The sequence below is a fragment of the Talpa occidentalis genome, unplaced genomic scaffold, assembly GCF_014898055.3.
Source record: "Talpa occidentalis isolate TD23 unplaced genomic scaffold, MPIMG_talOcc4v2.1 talOcc4.3, whole genome shotgun sequence".
Taxonomy (NCBI): Eukaryota; Metazoa; Chordata; class Mammalia; order Eulipotyphla; family Talpidae; genus Talpa; species Talpa occidentalis.
In genome coordinates this window covers 95,820,225-95,847,260 of record NW_023603184.1, presented here as the reverse complement: position 1 = coordinate 95,847,260, position 27,036 = coordinate 95,820,225, and the positions used below count along the sequence as shown (strand labels likewise).

The 27,036-nt window shown below is 36.3% G+C and overlaps 1 protein-coding gene across 4 annotated transcripts in view; it reads left to right on the top strand.

The window, feature by feature from the left end:
- FIGN (fidgetin, microtubule severing factor) overlaps positions 1-27,036 on the top strand; it is a 121,192-nt gene that overhangs the window by 53,672 nt on the left and 40,484 nt on the right. The gene's annotated exons all lie outside the window — the stretch shown is intronic.

Sequence of the window (27,036 nt, the reverse complement as noted above, 5' to 3'; positions counted from 1 at the left end):
ATCTTTATAAGCCTTTGGTAGCTAATCCTTTCATTTTGGAACGGAGGAAACTAAGTCTCAGAGAGGCTAAGTGACTCACCGAAAGTCATATAACTAAAATCTGCACTTTGTTTCTGCTAGGGTGATCTCTTCACTCTCTGAAAAATAAGGATAAATGTCTTACTAGTTCTTGACACAGAACCTTGTACATACAGTTTTTTGACAAATATTTGCTGGACGAACATTTGAATGAATGCTGTTTTGAATTTTTCTGTCTCTGTTCGTGTTGCTGTAAGAATACCTTTAAAAAAAACAGAAAACCTCCTTTTCACCTATAAAAGCATTGTCTCTTCCTACTTCTGCTCTAAAGTCTTTCCCATAATTGTAAAGATAAATTATTGAATTATATCTTACCCCTCTTTTATAATCTTATTTTCTATTTCTGGATCTTTTTCTTCTTCATAACAAGATTTTTTGTCTGTGACTTAAAGTACAGGACCCTTACTGCATATACCCTTGTATCTCTCTCCCAATACAGACAAGGCTTAATAAATACTTGTTGAGCTGTGTTTCTGGATTGGCCTGGAGCTATGGTCTAGTTTTTATGCTCCTGCTAATAGTACTTAAATCACACTAACATCAAATATCACAAAATATAAAGTTAGACTTATTACTCAGTGTAAGAAATACCCTTTTGTTGAGGAATTAAACAAATGGAATTTTTATATCCACAAAATGCCTTTTCGATTAAAATAGACTCACATTCTTTTCATTTTGACCTCTTTTTTTAAGCAAACGATTGCAACAGGAAAAGAAAGTAGATTAAATAATTTGTTGTCTGCCAGAATTTTTTTCCTGAGGTCTGTGAGTCCTCGCAGTCTCGGTCACTTAGCAGACGAGCCCTTAAAAGCAAGGCCAAACTGCAGCTTCATGGGAAAAACACTTGGGAAATGTCCAAACCAGTGTGAGCCAACTCACAGTTGCCTTCCCTGTTCAAAGCCACATTTCCTGGCTGGAACAGCTGGAATTTTCTTTTGAAGAAAAGAGTGTTCCTGGATTGGTTTCAGGCCCTTTACTTCACAGCAGCCATTCTAGCTTTGTCCACAGAGTTCTCCATGAGTCTGTAAGAAAAGTGATTCTATCCTTTTCCCTGGAAAAGTATTCAAATGCATGTTGTGTCCCTCAGAAAGTTACACTTCCATGAAATCCACACTACGTATCTATCTTCTTCCTTAGAAGAACATTCTAGTTTCTACATCCAGGTTGTATAACAAACAGCTCAAGGCTTTAGAATTATTTATCTCATTTATTTTAATACAGCATTCTTTCCATTCGTTCACTTACATTCATACACATTTACTGAACAAGTATATGTTAACCTCCTTGGAGAAGAAATGGAATGCTTCAGAAATGGACTTAGAGTTAGACTTGTATTTGAGCTCCACAATAACTGATGTATGAACGTGAGGATGTTATTTAATATACTCAAGCCTCAATTTTATAATCTGCATGTGATCATAATACTAGGTTATTATGGTTTAAGGTCATTGTGAGGATTACCTGCTTTCTATCAGTATTACAGCATAGTGCCTGGCACATGGTATGAATTCAAATATTGTGTCATTCTTATGATCTGTTGTCTGCTAGGCAGCCTGCTGAGGATATCAGAACTAATACGGTATGTTTCTTACTGTTAGGGAACACAAAGTCTAGTGGGGGAATCACTGACATAGGTATAGTTTCACTAGGCAGCATAACGAGTACCATAATCGAGTTACGTATAGCAGCTATGGGAGCCAAAAAGGGGGAGGGGAGTATCTAAGGCCAGAGAAGGCAGGGAGGGGGCGAGACAAAAGCAAAGGTGATGGTTATCTGAATTCTGAGGAACATGTAGGCAGTTGCTGAGTGATAGGGTGGAGGTAAAAACAAATGAGCAGCATGTGCAAGGTCATAGGAACACGAATGTCATAACCTAATCAGTTTATATGCTTGAGTTGTGGGGGATGATGGGGGATAAGATTGGGCTTGTGCTCTTGTCAGTCTGCTGCCTTGACTCTCCTCCCAGACTTGCTGCCTGTTGCTAAAGAGAATTGTCACCACCCCAAACAGGGAATCTAGAGGTAGTTGACTGCAGTGAGGAAGTAGGGTCCTGTGCTTGGCGTGCGGTACCATTACCACAGTAGAAAATGTAGACAGTGACAACCTCTAAAGAGGATGGATTTGATAAGCGATGGTCAGGAAAAACTGGATGATGGAAGGGCAAAAGGAGTTAAAAGGTATGTGGAAGGAAACTCTTGCACCTTGATTTTAGAAATCCACTACAAATTTTAATAGGTATATTCACTCATTGCTGCCTTGTTATTTTTATGCCTACAGACTCCCTACTGGGTCTCGATGTTTTGTAAAAGCTCAAAGGTCAGATCATTTTTTAAAAGGACTTGCAAGCGCTTTAAGGAATAACTCCCTTTGGGTAAGCTAGCTTTGAGGCTATGAGGAGACATGTGGTGTAGTGTAGCCATTCTATACATTATGCTTTAGGCTTAGGATACCTAGAATCTGGCATTGACTGGCTGAAAAATTTTGTGATCCTTTGTAAGTATTGGGCATCAGAATTCTCCTTTGTCAAATGAAGAGCAAGTACCAGACTATGTGGAAGTTGATCCTAGTTCTTACGTTCCACAACTCACAGCTTCAATAAGTTGTTAGAAACAACAAGGGCATGTTGGAAATTTCAATGAATGTAGAAATTGAGACAGATGATAATACAGGACAAATACTGTCTTTTTGTCAAGGACAAGGTCTGAGAAACTGAAGTAACTTTTTAAGTTATATGCAATGAAAGCAAGGAACCATGGAAAATTGAGCCTTCAGGCTCAATGTTATATACACCCAGTAGGGAAATATTTTTTCAAAAAAAAGACAAAACTATTAATAAAAAAAGGATAGAAAGTTAGACCATTTGCAGGAAGAGAATAAGTAAAACTAAAGCTGGTACATTGAAGAAAAAAGTAGAAACCACAATTAGCTCAAAAAGTATCCATTCTGAGATTCTTTTATAGCTTTCAGTCTATACAAGAGCCTGTAATCGATAGTGTAAATTGTATAATGATCACAAAGTAGATGATTCTGTCTATAAGAATTTGAGGCCATTCCTTCCTCCTTCCATTAAAATACTCATCTTGGTCATTAATGTATTATAAGTAACTGTATTTATAAATACTCGATGTTTTATAAAAGATCATTGAGAAACATCAATGTGTAAAAATACACTAGCACTATTATTCAATTGTCATTTGAAATAGTATAGAATAACACAAATTACTAAGTAGTAACAGGCTGGTTTTTGAGGAACAGATTACTCTAGGCAGATTCAATTTTATTCCATGATAAATGACAGGCATGCATTGTATTTATGGAGAGTGGGTAGAGGTAAAAGAATAAGGAATCTTGACTCTCTCATGATATCATCAATGAACTGGATATAAAATTTTGAGACTGTATGACTGTTGGGTTAATTCGCACTCACTAGGGAATGACTAGCATTCTGTAGGTGTTCGCCATGGTTTTCTTGATTCTAGGAACAGTATCCTAAAGATAGTGTCCATGGTCCAGAATACTGGTGTTAGTTTATAGCTCTCTGTCAAGGTGTGCTCACTACGGTTTTTTTTTGAAGTACTGTCTCTTTAATATTAAAATTAATTTTATTCCCATTCCCTTGAGTGCTAACAAATCATGATTAAAGTCAGTGAATGAGAAAGTCTCCAAACTCTGTCTAGAGGACTTTAAGAAGATACAGCAAATGAATGCACCAAAGTAATCTAGAAGAGATTCTGGGAAGAACAGCCAGGTGGGCTTAAAGTAGGTGTTTTAGTTGATAATGATGTATCAATATTGGGTATGGGCCATACTAAGCTTATGTTAATAATAGAGGAGATTGGGTGTGGGGTATGTAGGAACTCCACTGTCTTCCCAAATTTTCTTTTAAAAACTATTCTAAAAGTGTCAGGCACTTCTTTCTTCCTCTTTTGCCCCCAAACACTGTTGCCTTATTTAGCAGACGTTGTATCTTATTTTGTTTGCAAATATCTAGAAAAATGAGGAACACAGAAAAGAACAGAAAAGTAAAAGAAGGTAAGGGAAAGTAAAATGTTGAAATGTTTTAAACTTATCTGGCTTAAAAAAGAGAACAGTGTATGTATTGGGGGTCTACAAATTGTTTCTAATTTCATGAAAGGATTTCACAACTGTGTATGTCACCGGATAAAAGACAAAACAGAAGGAACCAGTTGAATTATAAACAGAGAACTTCATTTAGAACGAAAAATTATTTAAATAAAAAGTTGATTTAGCATCAAAATAGCCTGACAAAAATAAAAGCAAATGCGAAAGATAGTATAATGTTTTAAAAGGATTATCTTTTGCACTTTCTAATACACTATCCCCTAGTCTCATGTGACTATTTAAATGTAAGGTTTAACTCATAAAATGCAATAAAGATTCAGTCCTATATTTGCTCCAGTGGTATTTCAAGAGCTTAATAAACACAAGCAGCCAATACTACCACAGCAGACAGCAAAAATAGAGACCCTTTGCATCATCACAGAAAATGTTATTGGACAGCGCAAATTCTATGCTAACTGCAGAGTCAATGAAGTTAATTAATTTAAGTTACTATCACTCATGTACAATTAAGGTTAGCTATTTGCACAATTTGGAAATTCACAAAAATGCAAAAATAACTTTCAAACATTAAAGCTCCCTGTTTCACACCTTTTATTCCCTAGTCTTTGTAATAAATCTCATCATCTTTCAGACAAACTGGCAGCAGAAGCATGCCCATGTTGTAAACTTGATGGTTCACATCTTTCCTCAGACTGATCATTTGGCTTACAGTAGAGCACAAGATGTGGTACATATACACCATGGAATATTACTCAGCATTCAAAAAAGATAAACACATGCAATTTGCAGCAACATGGATGGCGCTGGAAGGGATCATGCTCAGCGAAATGAGCCAGAAAGAAAAAGAAAAATACCGGATGGTCTCACTCATAGCAGGAATCTAGAAAACCTAAATAAGGGACCAGGAAAAAGAATAACTATAAGAAAGAAAATATCAAAATCAACAAACAACTATGAACCAGAGACACTCTATGGGGGGTGGGGTGCAGGGAGGGGAGGGATTGGGGTCAAAATAAGGGGGTTTCAATTGTATGGGGAATATAAAAATAAAATTAAAAAAAAAAAGAGTCAACAAGGATGTTATTGCCATAAACTAGCAACATCAGCAGAGTGGGCAACACTATGTGTCAGAATATGAAGACCATCTCTCCCTTCTCCCATTAAAATATATTCTCCCATAGTCATGTATATGTTATGAGATGCGGTCTTTATAAACATTTTATTGCCTAAACAGTTTGACACTCAAACTGTTTAGACAATAAAGTGGAATTTCTATTTCTGCATCTCCTCTAATCAGGGAAAGGAGTGCATGTTTTGGATAAGTCAGGATAAGGGCTTCTGAAAAGGTGACCTCAAGTCTTGATCAGGTACATTGCCAGCTGACATATCATTTGGCCCTGTATAAATACAATGGGGTGTTTGTATAAATACAATGCAGTGTTTGTTGTTTTTTTTTTAATAAAACTAAAAATTAAACAAAATGTAAACTGAAATGATTTTCACATTTCCTGATAACTAAAACAAAGTGATACTTATTACCTAAGACATTCTTGGTCTCACATTTCACTTTTACTTTAGGTGTCTCATAGAGTTTAGAGCCATGCCATGGATTAGTAAAAACCTGTGCTGCTCAGTCCTGGGTCCATAGACTCTTATCCTTATGTGTACTTCTGCAATCCAAGAGGGTTTTAGTTATATATTTTCATCTTTGTAATAAAATGAAAATAAATATTTTCCAGGAATAAGCATAACATTTTTTGATAGTAAAAAATTTCACTTGGAAAATATTTTTTTTTGGTGGAAGAAATTTACTTTTTTAAATCAGTGTCTCTCCAACCAAGCACAAGTCTGTTGCCCATGATAGTTTCAAAATAATTTTTTCTTTTGAAAATATATGTTACTCAAACTTAAGAGACCTCAGGTAATAAATTTAAACAAACAAAATGACAACTTCATTTGTACTCTCTGCAGTGTGATTTAATTACAGATTCAAATTTAAGTAGTCTGTTATCATGAATGGAAATTTGATTCCAATCAGGTATAAATTCCTGGTATTCATTTCTAATGTATTTGATGATGAATGTGATCTTGTTAGACTGTGCCTGTTGATAACCTTTCAGTTTGTACAAAACACTCCACTCCTCCAGCAGGCCTGGTGCTTTGCAGAACAAGATTCTGCTACCTGAGGCAATTTGGCCAAAGGAAGTTTGGGTGAATGTTTTAAATTAAGTTTTACATATCAGTGTTCTAAACCTGTGCAAAAGAAGGTAGAATTTAGGTATCCTTTTGGGTCCAGACTCAAAGGAACAGACAGGAAAGTGATATTATTACATAGAAGAAGAAAAAAATATTCATTTTCTTTGAAATTTAAGATGGAAATTCAAAGTGTCATATGGTTTGCTAGATTACAAACTGCCCTGCAGAATTCAGAATATTGACTGAAATATTTTTTAATGATTTGTATTTATTCTCCCTTTAGAAAATAAGGGGTGGTACTTTTATTTTTAAGTTAAAAAATAGTTCTTCAAGACTGTGACATCAAACCTCTCAAATGAAATTGAGAAATATTATCGGAAACCACTGTAAAAACCCAGGGCAAGATTTGTTCATAAGAAAACAAGGTTCTTGTGGGAGACACAAGATATTTTGTGAAATATGCTTAAGTTGACTGTAATTGTGAATGGTTTAATCCTTTAGGTATATATTTCACATCATTGTATACTCTTACCTTGAACATCTTATAGTGATACCCTATTTAATACTGACTCAAAAACAAAAACAGTTTGCTCATATACAATTTAGACAAACTGACTTGGGTGCAAAAAAACAAAAAACATTCAAGCATGGGGAGTTGGCAAGTAGAAAAAGAGTAGTATTAGAAAGGCAAGTGATGGGCAGATAAGCAAATATCTAGATCAAGAAACTCTGTTTGGGTCGGTGGTTCTCATGCCATTACCAAGATTTCTGGGCTCCACCATAGAATTTCCAGTTCAGTTGATTTTGGTTAGGGCTCTACTATTTGCATTTCTAACAAGTTCTCCAGTGATGCTGTTGCTGCTAGTCCAGGGAATCACTGCTGTATTTTAAGAATTTATAAGCCTGTAGGTTCACTTCTTTTAAGTACATGACGTTACATATTGTTGATGCTATTTTTCCTCTGTATGAAAACTGTGTGCCAGATCTTAAAGTAACAAGAAGAATCACACACTCTTTCTGTTCAGACAGAATAATTGGAAGTGAGGGACACTGAAAAGTGAAAAAAGGGGAAGTTGAGGCTTATCAAGTCCATTTCATTAGTATTACCCCAGTTCTCCTGGATGATAAGAAGAGTGATCATTTCTCTTTCAGTGTTTAAATCTGTGTGTTTCAGAAAACCACTTAAATACTCAATGCCTCAGCTTCTCTATCTATAAACTGAAAATTTAATTCATAGTCCTCTTATTTTTTTGTCAGGAATGTTGTATGGGATAACCATATACTTGATGGGCATATAACTCTTTGGAAGGAGAAAGAATTCAAGAAACTCAAAGAACCACATTATAAATTTCAGAAATTTCGTTTCCTATATAATTCTTTAATCCTACTGCAAGATTTACTTTTATAAAAAAATAAATTTTCTTCTACTTTTTTAGGATAACCTTCAAAATCTGTTCAGCATTTCTTGGTTTTGTAAAATTAAACAGTTATCTACATTAGTCTAATCTTAGGTGAAGTTGACTTTTAATTTCAGTGTTTCTTCTTAAAGACGGTTATTACAATCATAGTGCTTGACTAAGAACAGTCTTAGAACAGAATTACCTTTAGCCAGTTGTTTCTCCATGTTAACTCTGCTGTCTGAGACTTTTTTTTTTTTAAAGATTGATTTATTTATGCATACAAGAGCTGGGGTACAGACCAGAAGTGCAGGGGGGTAAGAGGATTCACCAGAGACAGAGTGGAGAACAGAACAGGTGGATTGAATGAAATACACTGCTGAGGGGTACAGCGGGCGAGCCAGCTAAGGCCTACTGCGCCATGTGAGTTGCTCCCTGGCAGGCTGGAGATCCAAACTCATTTTGCAGAGGTTGTGGATTCCTTCATAGTGCTGTGCTTAACCCCTTCCGCCACCAGGGAGGCCCCTGTCTGGGACTCTTTAACTAGCATTTTTTGAATGCTGGAAATAATGGATAAGTCATAAAATGGGGCATTACCTCAATAGTAATTCTCTACATTGGAAAAGCTCAGTTTGTTATTGTTTAAAAAAAGCTCAGTTTGTTATTGTTATTGAGAGGAAAACTGGAAAAAAAAAAACCTAGGATAGTTTGCTGGTATAAACTGTAAGTATGAAATCTTCCTCCGAACTTCTTATCTGCCAAAAATACTGAATTTGAGTTAGTACAACTAAATTCATTCGTCTTTTTAGGTCACTTCTATTTACATGTGCTGAGAGGGAAGTGAGACATCAAGGTTCCATCTGGCACATAATAGCAGCATTCACCCATTCTTTCCATATATCTAGTACCCCTAATGTGCCAGATGACATTTTTATTAATAATGTATTTACTGCATGTTGACAATATATCAGACACTATTTGATTGTCTTACTTAATTACTTTAATTAATTACCCAACAGTTTTAAAATAGATACTATTATTATCTCCATTTTCAAAATAGTGAATTTGACACCCAGATTGTGATAAAAACAACCTATACATGGCCAGCTATCAGATAATTGCTAGAACTAAGAACTTGTGCTTCAAACCAGGTCTTTCTAGGGTTCCAAACTCCCAATTGTTGTCCTTTTTGCCACAATATTATCCTGTGCAGGACCACAGACATATAATGAAGAACAAAATAGACACTGTCCCTGTTCCAAAGAGCACTTTTAATCTATCTGAGCATCAGTTTCCTCTTTGCAGGTTGGGATGTTATGGCACAGTGTGTCCTTACTAGAACTTTTGTAAACCCCAAGAAATTAAATTAAGGCTTTAATGGAACTAGTATTTATAATTGGCAGAGTAACTTTTGAGCCTCTCTTTTAGGCAATGCATAGTAATCTTGAAGAGTTCACTGAACTTGCGTTCATGCACTGAAATCTTAGGGTAAGGCACCATCCAGGATAAGATGAAGACAGAAAAATAGACTATGTTTATATTCTTGGCTTAAAATTCTCCTTGTCTGGAGGAGAATCAGCTGTCAGATTCAACTTACTACAGGAAACAGAAATGAAGTCTGTTTCTATAGCGCTCTCTCTCTGGGGACCCAGTGTCTCACAAGAACTACGTTTCCATTTGAAGAAATCCTTAAGTGAATCCTACATCCTGGGATAGGATGTTTATTTACACTTTGCAGATCCAGTTCCATGGCTCCTGGTTTAGGGAAAGTTCACTTTCTTCCCTTCTAACTAAGGATTTCATTTTGGGCTATCTTTCCATATCATAAGCTGCTCAGTTTCTGTCAACACACATGTATTTATATTTTATAACCAGAAATTCTAACCCGTTGCGAGTTGGCATTAAAAATGCATCAATAATGGAATATGCAACTTTGTGATCCCCTGTTATCTTTCTAATTTGGGAAGATACAGAAATGGCAGTTTATATAAATTAAGGTAGAATAAATCTCATGCTCAAGGAAATCTGTTAAGTTTATAAAACAAATTAGTTTCCAAAAAATATATGTGACTGATACAAAGAAGATGCTGAGCTAAGGATTCGACCCTATGAACAATGGAAGACTTTAAACTTAATTCTAAACATTGTCATTGCTATTTCTGTTATTATTGTTGTTTCATTACCCTGGCTGCAGAATTATGGAAATAAAACAACTATAGCGTATTATTTTTGCATAGAGAGTTTTCCCTTTGATTTCCATGAGGTCATGCTTATGAACTTCTTTCAAAAGTCACTTTTCAGGGCCTCCCCGGTGGCGCAGCGGTTGAGCGCTGGGTTGCGAAGCTGCCCGCAGCCTCTGCAGCGCCGGTTCGATCCCCGGCTGCTCCCCGGCCACCGGAGGAGGGTCCCACATGGTGCGCAGACCTCCCCTGCCGCCCGCTGCTCCCCTCAGCAGTGTACTTCGGTCCTTCTGCCTGCTCTGCTTCCCGCTCTGGCTCTGGTGAATTCTCTCACCCTCCCGCGCTTCTGACTGTACCCAGTGCTTGTATAAATAAATAAAATAAATAAATAAATAAAAATAAATCTAAAAAAAAAAACAAAAGTCACTTTTCAAAAATCTGTGCAGCAACTGTGGTGTGTACAACACTGTATTAAATCCCTTTAGAAGCTTACAATCTAGTTAGTGGAATTATAGAATATACATCTGAAATATAGCTAAGGCATTAACACTTTTCTCTCAGAGTCTAAATAGGGGCCCTTCATCCTACAAACATGTGCACCAAGCCCAACTATTACTATCTTAGCTTTTTGAAGGTTATCATACATCTGTATAACGTATGTACAAATTCCATAGCAAATCTTGGCAAGGAGATCAAGGATCTCCCTCTTTAATAAAAGCACCCAAATGGAATTGTTTTTAAAAAACTTGGTACATTAGACCTATTGAAATAACTTCAGCTATCTCATTGTCAAGTAATATTGTTAATTCAGTATGATGATTGAAGAGTGAGGGGAAAAAAGGAGAGAGAAAGATAGCTCTGACCTGGGAACTAGCACAATAGATCTTAAGGAACTTCAAAGTAAAACAATTATCTCAGCAACGGGGATGATTTGGCATCCCTTTGTTAGCCACTTATGACACATGTTTAATACTTTGACAGTAATTTAGAAACTGGCATTTATAGATTCTTGCCAGATTGCCAGGATAGTTCTGTCTCAGTAATATATTGATTATATTATTGTAATGAGTTGGCCAGTGACTCACAGAGTTATGAAGAAGTTGTACTAAATTTTTCTGAAGGAAGTGATGATGAGACTTCAGAATTATTATATACATGTTTCATATCCTTGTCATGTTAACACCTATTCTGTGACTTGATATCAACCTGTGCTTTTTAAGTGAATCAGAATTGGTGAGTAATTATTTGTTGTTATATAGTAGTTACCATATCGTTTGGTGTCAAAATATAGTAAAATCTTACCCACTTATAGAAACAAAAAGAAAATAAGTGGAATTTTGATTCTCAATTGCTTTCTTAAAAATGTTCACAAGTGCTCCACTTTTTGAAGTATGTGAAATGGTTAAATGGTAATGAAGAAACTAGACTTTCAGAGTGATGGTGAAGTAATGTATACAGATGTCAAATTATAATGCTGTGCACCTGAAAATCATCCAGCAACATAAATCAGTGTTCGTTTAGTAAAAAATTATTAAAAAAAAAACAACAACTGCATGGCTAATTTGACAATTCCTTTTCAGTTGCTGATCCGTTCAGTCATTGGTGAGATGTAGTCATTTAAAAAAAAAATCTACCAATCTGTTCTTAAACCATGAGGCAAACAATGGGGCAGTTTATCACAGAGCATTAAGTATAGAGTTCAGAGTATATGTACCCCTTACAATAAACACTTGTTTGGGCTGTATTTTCATAGCCATAAGCAGCTTTCCTGCCTGTTCTTCCTGCCTTTGTCTCTCACATGCAGCACATGTGTGATGACACTACCTTGGACCTTGCACAGTGCCTCCAACCTTCACAACCACCTCAGCTTCCTCAAATGGCTAATATATTTGGAGGTTGTTTCCATTTATTTATTTATTTATTTATTTATTTATTTATTTATTGGCAGGATCATAATCCCTCTCAACTGTGCTATGCATGGAATGTTTGCCAATTGCTAGGGTGTAGAAAAATGGATGGTGGCAGTTAGCAGAGTTTACATGCCACACCTTCAGCACTCATGGAGAGTGGGCACATTGCATCTCCAGGCGATCACAAGCTGGTGCAATATCTTGTAAAATACTCTTTGCCAAGTCATGCCAGCTGGATAGATAATGTGAATCATCATGTTAAATAGTAGCTCCTATTTCAGTCTGGTCTTGATGTTACGGTTGGTTAAGTATTATTGATGAACTAACGGTGTTCCTAAAATAAGCCAGTAGCATTCTTAAAAAAAAAAAACAAAAAACTCCTAAAACAAACAGAGCTGCAGATGATAGTGTTGTCATGCATACCAAAACTCTTTTTTCTTTGTCAAATTTGTTTTATTTTATTGAGTATATAGATCAAATATTTAGTGTATTTTGAGTGAGGTATTCAGTTGTTGAAACTATTTCATGCAGAAAAGATAAATATACGTTGTAGCATCATCAAACTCTGTCTCTGCCAGTTATTAAATCAGGTAGTTATTTTGTGCAGTTAGGGCAGATTTTTATGGCTTTTGTTTCGCTTTGTTCCTGAACAATCAAGATCCAGTTTTGAAAGCCATCTTTCCCTGTTATTCTAACCCAAAGTTGTCAGCAAGCCATGTTGTGTGCTATCTATTAAACACTGCATCATTTTAATACTTGACATAATGTTTTGTGGCAGCTAAAATTTAAAGGGGATCACATTTATTTTAAGATCATTATAAAATTATCCTGGTGCACCCAAGCAGATCATTCTAGTTTTTAACGCCGAGCTTTTCTGTCCATCAGAATTACCTTGCACGTCTTTTTTCTGTATGATAAAAGAGAACAAGTCTTGTGATATTCACTTCTGGTTTTTATTTACTATTCCATTATGTATATAATGTTCAAACATCTTTTGCTCTTTGTAAAACTGGATATCAATACTAGTAGGACATGAGTGGGAATTTAAGTTAACTTCTGTTAAATCTTACGTGTCAGTGTATAAGAATAACCATTTTAATAATAAAGATCCCCAGCAATTCAAAGAAGTAAAGAAAATTTTTGTCACAGGGGAAATAGAGGCTAACACCTTTATGTATATTAGTTTTGTTTCTCTAGGAGTTTGCTCTGCAGATTTTGAGTTGTGAAGCCTTTGTCAACTCTTTGGAAGAATGCCACAGACAATAACTTGAAATATGGAATTTTAAAAGGAAATAGTCTTATTCAACCTTGCTATAACTGACAGTTTATAAAATATGTCATTTAAAGTATCTTCAATCTACAAATTTTAAGATAGATTTTCTTTCTTTTTAAAAATATTTATTTTTATATAGTTATACATAGAACTGGAGTGTAGGCTAGAGGTGTGAGGGGTGAGAGGATTCACCAGAGACAGAGTGGGGAGCAGAATAGGCGGATCAGCTGAAATACACTGCTGAGGGAAGCAGGGAGCAAAGAGGAGAGGTCTGGGCCATGTGGGAAATCTCCCTGACTGGTTATCGAACTCAGTTGCAGTGGCTGGTGATAGCACTGAGACTTTAACCCCTGCACCACCAGGGAGGCCCTAGATTTTCTTTCTAACCCACAAATATAATAGAGGTTCATTTAAGTAATAATAATGTGAAGTCAAATGGGTGGCCCTCATATCTTGATTTCTAAAAACTGGAGCATATCTAGTTGTCATTAAATGCATGGATTTAGAAGAATGTACCTTAAAATGTGAGAAAAATGATCACCATATTTTTAGTGATTTTTTTTTTTTTTACCAACAATATTTGCAGTTTAGGAAATACAGGTGAATGTCATAATTAAGCTGATTAATACAACAGGATGGGTTCCATTCCTTTAAAAATGTGATTGAAGTTTGTATTATGTATTCTTTTTCTGTGAACTGTGCTGGTGTGGAATTCTTCCTGAAATGAATCTAAATCTCATCTAAGTTTTACCCATTTTAACTTTTGCTTTAATCAGAGATGTGAAAAAAAATTTTTTTTTTCTGTGTAATATCTTTGCCCAGTGGTAAATTTTTTTTTTCAAGGAAGGGTTCATTTGTATCTCGTCTGTTTGGAGCATTCAGCTAGCTAACCAAAGTCCAGGATGTTGCAAGTTGAACATTTTATCTTAGTTTATCTTTCAGCAAAGTGCAACAGAGTTGGCTACTACCGCCTTCCTATGTGCTCTCCTCTTGGTTTTGTTGAATATGATCTCCTAGTTTTCTTCCTAATTTAGTAGTATATCCTCATTATCACGCACAGGTTGTGTTTTAACTCTAAATGGGAGAGGATTTCCTAGGGCTTGGCCCTTGTTTATCATCTGCATGCTCTCCCTAGATGATTCTGTGTAGCCTCATGGTATCTTTAAGTACAATGTCTTGGTGGGCTTGCTAGCTCTCAAGTCTCTCTCTAGTCACAGTGCCCTGGGTGTCTACTAGACTTGACCAGTACATGTCAACAAATTGAAGAGGCCAATTGAATCTTTCTTTCTTTCTTTCTTTCTTTCTTTCTTTCTTTCTTTCTTTCTTTCTTTCTTTCTTTCTTTCTTTCTTTCTTTCTTTCTTTCTTTCTTTTTTTTCTTTCTTTCTTTCTTTCTTCTTTCTTTCTTTTCTTTCTTTCTTTCTTTCTTTCTTTCTCTCTTCTCTCTTCTCTCTTTCTCTCTTTCTCTCTTTCTCTCTTTCTCTCTTTCTCTCTTTCTCTCTTTCTCTCTTTCTCTCTTTCTCTCTTTCTCTCTTTCTCTCTCTCTCTCTCTCTCTCTCTCTCTCTCTTCTCTCTTTCTTTCTCTCTCTCTCTCTCTCTCTCTCTCTCTCTCTCTTTCTTTCTTTCTTTCTTTCTTGGCTACCACTTTTTTTTTAAAAAAAGATTTATTTATTTATACAAGCACTGGGTACAGTCAGAAGCGCGGGAGGGTGAGAGAATTCACCAGAGCCAGAGCAGGCAGAAGGACCAAAGCACACTGCTGAGGGGAGCAGTGGGCGGCAAGAGAGGTCTGCGCGCCATGTGGGACCCTCCTGCGGTGGCCGGGAGCAGCCGGGGATCGAACTGGCGCTGCAGAGACTGCGGGCAGCTTCACAACCCAGCGCTCAACCGCTGCGCCACCGGGGAGGCCCACCAATTGAATCTTTCTTAGTCTTGTTGCCTCCAAATTTGTGCCTCTCTCAGTCTTCCCTGTCAGAGTATATAGCTCAACTGTATCTACTCGAAGCCAAAACCAATACCCTCCGGTTGTACTTGATTACACTCTTTCCCTCAGTTTGAGTTAATGCTAATCTATCAGTACAATTAACTTACTCTTGGCAATGCATGGACAGATCTTGTCACTCAAACGTCAGGTGAAGATTTTCCTTACCATGTAAACCATTGTGAACACCCAGGCATTTTTCACTCTATCAAACCAGTTTATTTGTCCAAATATCTCTATTTCTATCAGATATATTCTTCTTGTTTGTTATTTGTAGTGAATTTTTTATATCACTTTCCCTAAACTCTCTGATATACTTAATAAAATAGTTGTTAAGTGAATGAGTGATTTTTTTTTTGTTCATGCATTCATAGTCATAAACACACATGAGGACCTTTCAGGTTCAAGACACTGTACTAGGGAACTAGACATGATTACAATGCAATTTTTGCCCATGCAGTTTTCAAAGTTGAGAGAGAGGTAGAGAGAGCCATCCAAATAAACAGCTATAGTATAGTGTGAAGGATGCATTAGTGTAAGCCTATCTGAAGTAGAGAAGCAACTAAAAAAAGCATATAGTTGCCTCTGAGGGGTTGTGTGGAGTTGAAAGAATCCAGTGTAGGGATGATTTACTTGGGTTTTTAAAAGATGAATGAATGGGATTTTTCAAGTAAACAATGGGAAAAGAATAGGGATTTCCCAGACTGAGATGCTAGTAGATCCCAAGACACAGTGGAATGCAGTACATGGAGTATATCCTCAAACGTTTATTCTTGTAGAAGCATTGAATGGGCAGAGTTTTTCCTTGTGGGAAGCTTAGATTTCATCTTATAGGTAAATTAATGAATATTGACAGATTTTAAGTAGGTAAGAGGTATATTTACATTTTTTAAAAAATTGTCTTTTTTTTATCTTTTTTTTTTTAAGATTTATTTATTTATTTTATATAAGCACTGGATACAGTCAGAAGAGCGGGAGGGTGAGAGAATTCACCAGAGCCAGAGCAGGGAGCAGAGCAGGCAGAAGGACCGAAGTACACTGCTGAGGGGAGCAGCGGGCGGCAGGAGAGGTCTGCGCGCCATGTGGGACCCTCCTCTGGTGGCCGGGGAGCAGCCAGGGATCGAACCGGCACTGCAGAGGCTGCGGGCAGCTTTGCAACCCAGCGTGCAACTGCTGCGCCACCGGGGAGGCCTGGTATATTTACATTTTAATAAGATTGGTTAAGGGAATGTATTGGGAGAGGAGTTACAGGCAAGGAAAACAGCAGGGCAGAGATAAGCAACAGATGAAGATGTGAGTGAATGTGTATATATGTTTATATATAATAATTGATATATATATCAATTAACAGATAATTGATATATTTATCAATTAACAGAAAGACCTGTTAATCCTTGGGAATTTATTCATTTATTTTTAAAGATTTATTTATTAATGCATACAAGAGCTAAGGTACAGGCCAGAGATGTGGGGTGTGAGAGGATTCACCAGAGACAGAGTGGGGAACAGAACAGTCAGACTGACTGAAATACACTGCTGAGAGGAGCAGCAGGTGAGACAGGAGAGGTCTGCTTAGCCATGTGGTTTCTCCCTGACTGGCCAGGGATCGAACTCATGCTGCAGAGGCTGCGGATTGCTTCATAGTGCGGTGCTTATCCCCTTGTGCCGCCAGGGAGGCTGGGAATTTATTTTTTAATAAGTTTAGTTTTAGACTTCTCAAGTTGCAGAATTTACAGAAAACCCACTTCAATAATAAAGAATATCAGAATTTATGTTCAAACCTCAAAGTCAGACAAAGATCCTAACTTTGCCATTAGTTATCTATGTGATTTTAGCATTTCCCTGTGCTTTTGTTTCCTCATTTCTATTGTCCAAATATCAGTATGGTAAATTATTTCTAGAGATTTGATTCTTCAAAATTTTCCTACTGAATCATATATTACAGATCTTATGTCACTATCATGTATAATAATAAGATTCCAGATCTTAGAAGGAAAATGTTTAAAACAATTTCTCACCTCCCTTACCTCTTCTATGTCAGGTGAGAAAACAGAAATCTAGAGAATTTGGTTTATAAGATAAAGCGGTAAGTTTATGCTGGAATAAACATTGGAACCTAGAATGCCTAACTTGTAGTACAGCATCTTGACCTACCATTCAATATAATGGTCTACATTACTCCCAATTCTGACACTCATGTGCTTTTGAAAATCTAACCAAGTAAGTTTGGGCACTTGGGGGAGACAGCTTCGTCTGTGTTGATTTGTGCTCTCCAATGCTTAACTCTGTTGGGAACAGGGATATACTGAGGAAGTGGGAAGAGCAAAATCCAGTGTTCACCATCTGCTTATTTGGTGTTACCTGTAGTGATTTAGGGTTTGCTTGAGAGAGATGCTTCTCCTTACTCCGACATTCATATTCTTTTTACTAAACTCAAGTTTCAAAACCAAAGTCAGATATAGTGATGTGTGATTATAAAGGAAGAGGGTCAACTTCAGTTCTGACATATATTTGCACTTCCTGGGGTTTTAAACAAACAAAATGAGTGTTCATTGCTGATTCATGTTTTGCTTTTGGTCCCTCAATCCTTTTCTGCTGCAGTCATGTGACATGCACCATGGTGACTTTCATCATATAATGCATTCTGAGTTCTCCTAATCCTAAAGCACTTTATAAAAATAAAACCATAGGTCTCATTTTTCTGATCAAGAGAGCAAGGCATGGAGAGGTTTTACAAAGTGATACAACAAATAAAGGAGGAAAAAGAATCCAGGATCATTTTTTTTTTCACTCTACATTAAATGATACTCTCTCTTATGCTTTTCTGTTGTCAAAAGCCCTCTCTACATTCTGTATTGTTAGGTCATCATCTCCTATAGTTTGCACAATACGGTGTATTATGGATTGCTCACAAAGCAGCAGATATGAATTCTTTATAATGGATTTATTCTTTTCAATTTTTTGTCATCTTTGGGCTTAATAGAAATAGTTCAGCATGTTATATTGTGTGATCTATTCCTAAATAGATAAAAGATTTCTGTGTTTTGAAGGAAACATTTATATTGGCTAATTTGCTGCATTGCCTGCAGGAATGTTAGTCTGTAGGAGGAAAACAACTGTTTCCTGACAAGATTTTCCTTAACTCTACTAGAAACTCTTATTTTACCAGTAAAATAAATCCAAAAACAATTAAGGAGTGGTGTCTTCAGGAATGTTTACCCTCCCTCAGAAAGCGCATCTAAGTTTGTGAAACACAGAGGTGTCTTTTCTTACAGAAAGAAACACTTAATTCTCTTCCCAGCTCCGAGCACCAACGCTACCGATGGACTCAGCATGAGAACATGGGAACAGACATTTTCTCCCTGGTTAGAAAGTTCCCTGCCTACTCTTTGGAGAGCCACTAGTCTAACAGTATTAGAAAGAGATTGTGCTCTTTCCTTTAAGAAATTAAACACCACTGTCCACAATGTGCAAAAGACTGTGAAATTGAAAGTGTGTCCCTGGAGTGGATGAAAAAAATAATAATAAGTGGCAACTCAAAAACAGACTACTGGCGAATAATCAATTATCTTTGAAATTACTATACAAAACTACAGTTCATTTTGCCAGCCCATTGGGGAAACAGTTCCTGCACAGGAGGCAGCCAGCTTAGATTGGGGAGTTGTTTTCAATTTACTTCCAGGGTTCCCTCATGTAAACATCAACTGACCAACATGCTAGTGTGACGCAATTTCTGAGCTCATGTTGGTTTACTGACTAGCTACAAAACAGCAAACTCATTCAAAAAGAAAGCTGTTGCCTGTTTAATCTTTGTGGTTATGCTGTTGACTCGGGTAGCTTAATTTTTAAGCTAGGGGTAACGGTCAAACTTACCTAAAGATTAAAGACACATCGAGTGGTGTTTTGCTGGGGCAGTACTGTTTTAGGAACTCATGTTGAATCCTTTTGACTGATGGACAGATTCAGGGCAAGGAAAAGGTACAAATTTAGACTTTTTGGGAAGTATACTTATTATTATTAGGGAGAAAATGTTAATAACTGGCTGGCTAGGGTTTTGCTTAAGTAAAATTTTAAGTGAATCATAATATGTTTATACTGGAGCTTAATTAACAAACATTTATGATAACTTTTCAGAAATATGGGCTCATACAAATGTAAAAAACTATTCAACATTTCTCTAAGTGAAGAAGAGTATCATAAATGAAGCAGCTTTGGAATGCAGCCAAAGGAAAGACAGTCAAGGCATTAAAACAGAAAGCTAGTCAATTCTCATTGTGTTTCTTTACACTTTAAATAGTGGGTGGGGCACTTACTATCTTTGAAGCTCAATCAGAATAGAACTTCCCTTAATATAGATTATAGGGGCTCCTTCCTTTCGTTAATAGGATGCACTCCAGGCCCCCAGATAGTCAGTCAGTCCTGATTACCCCCAGACTGTTGTGTACCACACAGAAATACATGTGCATTTATAGAAGAGAAAAAATAGATGCTAATTGAGCAAAGACTGGCAAATAATAAAGGGGAATACTGGGTTTTACTGAGTACTGGGTTTTACTGAGTACTGTGTTACAACTCGTATGCCACTTTATCTTTAGGTTAAGAGTTAAATGATCTCTTTTAAATTAATGTTTAAAATTTGGAATAGTTCTTTCAACAGCTTGCTAACTTACTGTTCTGAATATGCTTGCTTTTGTCTGTTCTCCAGACATTCTTTTAAAATATTTTTAAGTGGTTAATACATACCCATTTTTTTTTTCTTTTTTAAAAAGGAGAGGAAATTCAAACAGTACAAAGGAGAATACAGTGAAAAAGACACTTCCCCTTTCCCTGCCCCATGGTGTACCACCTCAGGATCTTAGGTTTTCATCACAAGTCAAACATCACTTTTTTTTTTTAAGATTTATTTATTTATGCAGAGTTGTGGGGGTGAGAGGATTCACCAGAGACAGAGTGGGGAACAGAACAGACAGACTGACTGAAACACACTGCTGAGGGGAGCCCCAAGCGAGTCAGGAGAGGTCTGCTGTGCCATGTGGGTATCTCCCAGTCCGGGGATCGAACTCGTGCTGCAGCAGCTGCGGATAGCTTCATAGGTTGAGTCTTAACCCCTTGCGCCACCAGGGAGGCCCCAAACATCACTTTTGTACACAAACCATTCCATATATATATATATATATATATATATATATATATATATATATTATGTGTGTGTGTGTGTGTGTGTACAAAACAGCACCATATATATATATATATATATATATATATATTCCCCTTTTTTCCTGATTTACATAGATGGTAGCAAACCACATGCACAGTTTTGCTTGTTGCTCTTTTTTCACTCCAGCTATTAGCAAATTCTCAGTTGGTTCTGACTAGTCCATCAGAGGTGAAATTATTTGCTGTGTTGCAATATGAGAGGCTGCATGAAATTAAGTCTTGACTTGGCTTTTTCTCAACTTGAAAAGAATAGAATATTCTCTTTTTGTATCTTGCAGGCATTATTAATTGATATGTTGTCAGCACTTCCATAAATATCTCTATGCTGTAGTGATTTTTCTCATTGAAATGTATGCTGTGACAATTCAGCACATTTCTCCCACCTATTAGATCAGATACCATCAGTGAGAAGAGAGTGAAGCAACTCTTACTAGGTGCATCAATTCTTTCACGCCTAAATTACATTATGTTGTATCGAATACTATTATGAAAGTTTGGAATAATACAGCAGTACAGAATCATTTAGACTACCCAGAGGCCTTGGGAGAACTGATAAATCTCTTAAGAGAAAGTTGACTCTTTTTATACAATAAGATCAAAACTGTGACAAGTTATTCTTCCCTTAATCCTTTTTAAAAAATGTATTACAATATTCTGCCTCCTTTATTGGTGATTTTCTTGCTCATTAGCACATCAACAATTGCATTTGTGAGTTCAGAGCTTATTTTTCATCTTCGTGTTTTGATAACATGACTGAAATTGGGTTTATTACTATGCACATTTATTGGACATCCCAGGTGTTTCTGTGACAATCTCTGCTAATTTACAGGAAGAAAAAAGTTTCATCTGATTTTTGCTCTCCAATAAATAATATCAATCTAATTACCCTGTAAGAAATGCTTTTTAAAAAGTTAGCCTTTTTTTTTTTTAACTTTCTCAGAAGCCTTATAAACTGACCAAATATTTAAGGCCATTTGAGATGTTTATCTGGGATTAACTCACCAAATGGGTTTGATTAGATTAGATTAGATTAGATTAGATTAGATTAGATTAGATTTCCTTTAATGTCTGGGGAGAGTGTAGGTGGATCCCTTGCTCCTTAAGGCCCCTACCTGCCCAGGAGTCTTCCAACTCAGAAGAGTATCTAGTGCTGTTTTGTTCACAGACATGCACTTGGAAATGTATTTAAATAATGCTTTGGGTATTCCCAAGGGCAGAATTTCCCAGTGGTGAAGGTTGGCAATTATGGTTAATATATTAGTTCATCTCAAATTATTGAACAAATGGTAACTGTAACAATAAAACAGTGTATATTCTCAAATTCTTTCATGGGCACTTTCCAAAGTTGTTTTTTTGTTTTGTTGTTTTTTTTTTTTAGTTCTGTTCTTATTTTTATCATCTTGTTCCTTGATTTGTATTTTTGTTTTCACATAATTACCATAAAAGTTCAGGGTAACTGGTAGTGAAAGAAGAGATGTACTAACTTAGATTGCTGGATTCAGGGGAGGATTCATGGGTAGCGTAGGTAACATGGTGATCTGGAGCCCTCTGTGGATGTGAGAACATACGTCAGGCACAGGAGACATTGGTGGAATGTTCAACAATGCTCACAGTATAATATAACTTAGGTGGGAGATAAATGAACCACCAAGCAAGGGCTGCATCTCTCTCTTCTTACTAATGTCGATAATGACAATTGAAAGTAAGAAATGGAGATGTTTCCAAGAACATCTATTAATGAACTCAGTGTGCCCATGTTATGAGGATGCCTGACCCTTGGGGCAGCTTTAGGTCCTGCTCTGGATCCCCCTACAACACAGGCATTGCAGAAATGGTCCTATGAGATGTCTCTCATCCTCTCCATTTTCAGGCGAACTTACCTAACACCAGCAATAGACTCCCTAAGACTGCCCCAGTACTACTTCCCAGAGGACAAATTATTTCTCCCAACAAAGGATATTTTTAATTAAAAAAAAAAAAAGCTGCCATAACTGATGGTTTTCTAGTCCCTCTTCCCTCTTTGCCTTTAACAGTCCCTGCAGTTTATTGTTTCAGGGAACCCCTGGAAGTAGTGTTGTTCTTCCCAGCTTGTAAGTTTATATTAAATCTGGGAAAGTGAGTTCTAACTATAACTTTCCCTTCATTCTTAAGCTTCCAGATCACAAAATTACCATACATAGCTAGAATTTTAAAATCTCAACTTGTATACATTGCCACTGTACCTTCTGTTGCATATTTGAAATCTTTTCATTGAAAAATGAATAATTCTCCTTTTTTTTCTATACTAGTTGGTAGAACAACCAAAAATGTATAATAAGGGATTCTGTCTCCCTCTTACTACCATAGTCTAGCCAAATAAAGAAGTCATTGCTGGTTACATATAGGCTTCTCTTAATTATAGGACTCATCTCCTTTGTCTTATATGACTACTGTGAATGCCTCTTAAAATTTCAGCTTCACTCAGTCTACTTTAGGATAACTGTTCAAATACATATGCACACCCACACACATGCACACAAACACACACACATGCAAACATATGCCCAGCTGTTTGACATCAGATCCTTGACATACCCCAGCATTATGTGTGGGTATGCCTCTTTTAGCACATTGTATGCCAAAATTTCCATTGGAATTTATCAGTGTTTATGTTTCCAGGCTCTCCATTTACCATTACAGAACCTGTTTTATCATCCCTGCTAATTAAATTTGTTGAGAGTCAAAAAGTTTCCTAAAACAGAGTTCTATGATGGCTTCAATTTGAGCTCAATAAAAATCAGTAAGGATTAGGGAGAAGGTGAATTTGACATCAAAATGGCACTAACCTTAACATTCTTATTGGAAATACTATTTAGTTTTTGGAAGTCCCCCTCGAACTTTTCATCATCATAAGGAATGAACTATGTCCTGGCATTCCCTAGTGTGTATTTATTCCCCTGTAGTAGGGTCTGATAGAACCAGATTATTTGAGAGGACAAAAGAAAAATACAGGTTTCTTATTGTTTGCTTTCAGATAGACTTTAAAGATGGGCTTCCTTCTGTTTTCCAGTTATAGTATGTACCTGACTATCCATACGCCTTCACATCAATAAAAGAGTAGATATTTAAAAGTATCTATAGTAGCCAATAGCTGGAATCATGCCAGAAATCTTTACATTTTAAATTCTTCCTGGACTGTAAAGGTAGGGGAGGCCAGCTGTCTTTTGGACTCAGCAGGCAAGTTTTACTATGATAAGAGTATTGCTATTTTAAAAAGTCGCTCTTGATGCTCTTACTCCAGAAAGCCTTCCGATCCGTTGAAATAGTACAGAGGCGCCTGCTTCCTTATTGGTGAAACAGTGGAAAATAATGCCTGTGAAAGGCAAATTTAATCATTTGGTATCTTAACTTCTGACTCCAAAACTCTCATGCCCTGCCTAGTGTCCCAGCTTGTCTGACTGGACAGGTAGATGCCACACAACAGAGGTTTGAGTTAATGAACCCCTCTAGGAGTGGGGCCTGATTTGGCCCCATACTAGGGACCAGATTAATTCTAAGCACAAGGTTAGGCTTTCACATTTTGTGCCTTTATGAAATATCTTCTTATTTTTCTCACATTTCACTATAACTTTAAAACTATCACTTCTAATCTTGCTTTAATTTAAGATGATATGTCACAGCAAGTGCCTTAATATTTTGGCCATTTGGAACTCATGATATCCCATAAATAGCATAAGGTGATCATGTATTAGTATCAAGGAAAATTATCTCTGCAAATCTCTAAGAGTAAGAGTCAGCAAATGGTGTGATATTAATTAATTGATTAATTAATTAATTAAAAGATTTAGAATTGAGGCTGCCAGAGGGGGAGGGCAATGGAACGGAACATAGGGTGAAGGGGTCAAATGGACTAGGGTAGTGGTCTAGGGGTATCTGGTGGTGGGTGTGCTGTGTGTGGTGATGCATCTGCAGAGCTGTTGTAAACCAATGTTACCTCAATAAAAACTAGTACAATTAAAAAATAAAAATAATACAATATGAAAAAGCACTATTTAATAATCTTGGAGAAATACATTTTGTTTCTACCAGGGTTATGTCACCAGTTATTTGCAAAAAGAAACCTACTTATTCCTGACCAGAGTCATTTGATTCAAAACAATGTTCTTCACCTTGATCTAATTTGACATTGTTGGAAGAGTTGTTATAAAAGATGTTGAAGAAACAATGAAAGTCTCCCTGTCTTAGGTCACTTATTCTGTAAGTAGTTCCAGAATTACATACAGTCAGACCTGAAATGTCTTTGCTGGCCGGAGTATATAGAGAGGAAATTACCTCAGCAAATGAAGATCTCAATGTGAGTGTATGTGTGTGTGTGTGTGTTTAGTGTATGTTTCATTATGGGCATATTATAAAATTAGAGTTTAAACCATGTGTTTGTCCCTGAGCAAATAAACTGTATGTGGGAGTCAGAGCACATCAGCCTCAGGAGTTTGGATTATATTCAGTTTTACAGTACAACATATCAGAATGGATTCATCGGACATAAGTTATAAAAATGCGATTAACTTTTCAGTCAGGAGAATATGATCAGTGACAAAAGCTGCCAGTAAAATTTGGTGGTGGAGACTAGGAACCTGGAGAGAATATGGTACTATACCTTGTGATGTTTCCAAACACTCTGTATTGTATTTCTAGTGTCAACTAAAAAACTATCATTGCACAGCTGTTACCATCATTTTTATTGTTAATATTATTATTTTTTGACCACATTGTATAATAAGTTATTGTTGCCTTGTCTCCACTATTGGACTGGGAGGTCCTTAATTTATCTTATTTCTGTTTCTGGAACCTAATCAAGATTGGTGCTTCATGTCTAGGTGGTTTGTTAACTCAATGCCTAGGAGTCCTTTGGACTACCCAACTATATCCAAGTCATGGCTTGTCCGGCATTGGCTTGAAGGTCATGGCCTAAAATACCACACTTTCTAATTGAAAATCAGTTGTCAGAGAAGAATAAAAGATCTACTGAGTTGTACTGTGTGTGTGTGTGTGTGTGTAAACATGTACATATATTCATACAAGGTATGTTTTAGCATAAAGTCTTAGGATAATAGATCTGATAAGCTCACATTATAAGCTCCTGGTCTTAGCCCAAATTGGAATTCCCTCCATAATTTATTAAAATCTCTTTCTGGAACTCTCCTTCTTTGTGAATTAATACAATATCCCTACTTCCCTCTTTTCTTCACTTAACCATTTTAAGTAAAATGGTTAAATGTGATGACCCATCAAAAATAGCAAGGCGTGGAGTCCATCACATGATCAAGGTGTTTGCCCTTGCCCTTACAAAGCAATACTAATCCTTTTCATGTTGATCTACTGGGTACTTCGAAGTTAAATACAACTTAATGCTATACCCTAACTCGTTTTACTAATATTCAAAGTAAGTCAGAATTTCAGTTATTCTGAACAAATAGTTTCCTAGAGCTCAGCATTATTGCTCTTGAGGATGAGTGAAATCCTGATTAGAATGTCACATCTTCATCAGTGATGTGTCTTTGTTTGCCTAATGGATACTTTGTATTGTATCAAAATTAATGCTAAATAACATGAGGTGCTTACCTATAAACAATTACGATTTAGCAGGTGTGCTAATTCACTTCTGAAGACTCTCCCTTCAAATAAAAATGATTATATAGCATATTAAATATTGCACTACGTCCTACCCAGGATTCAGCAATCCGATCTCTGTAATAGTTCTAGAAATGGAATGAAATCAATGAAAGGAGGTAAAAATAAAAACAATTAATGAAATTACACAGGACAGCTATTTGCCACTTTTCCCCCAGTCCTTACGATTATTCATAGCTCAATACTCTCACCTACTTCAAGTGAAAACTGTGAACAGTTTCTTTCAGATTATTCATATTTTCATATTAGCGCTTAAATCCATTTTAGCCAGGCAGGTAACATCAGCTCATACAGTTCATAGTCACAGATGACTTAGATAACGTTAGACATCAGCCTTAAGAATAATCTGGTTACCTTTCTGTTGATTTCAAAATAAAGTGTCTGTAAACATGTTCTTAAAATACATGTTTTTTTTTTTTTAAAAACCTTTTGAAAAGTAAATTTCAATTGCACAAAATCTGTCTTGCATTTTGAACTGGCTTATTGCCTTTTGAACTGACTTCATTTTATGGATAATCATTGACAGGGAGGGTGTGCTTTGAGTAGACTAATACCACATAAATATTTCAAAATTATGTACTTAAAATAGATAACTTTCTGATATAAGCATTAGCAATGATACTTTAAAATATTAATACTAATGCCTAAAGTAATCAATACATAACAAACTATACTAAAAACATGATTTAGTTCTGGAAATATTAGTGATGTTGTCACACAACAATATCCATAGTAAAAACAGCAATATCTGAGTCTTAAAGCAAAATAATTATGTTTTGTTTTCTTCAGATTTTTCCCTGTTGTTAAAGTCTTTTCATCACTTGGTAACAACTTTATAATACATTTTAATATGAAAAAAATAATGTATATAACTCAAGAATTTGACAGAATGTTAACTAGACAGGAAACTTCACATTTCCAGTACCTAGAACAGCACCTGGAATGTGATAGAAATAGTTCCTACTTCTCAAGTATCAAGTGCTTACTATGTACGCGTCATTGATCTAAGCATATTACATGTACCAGCTCACTCAGTCTTCACATTAGTCCTGT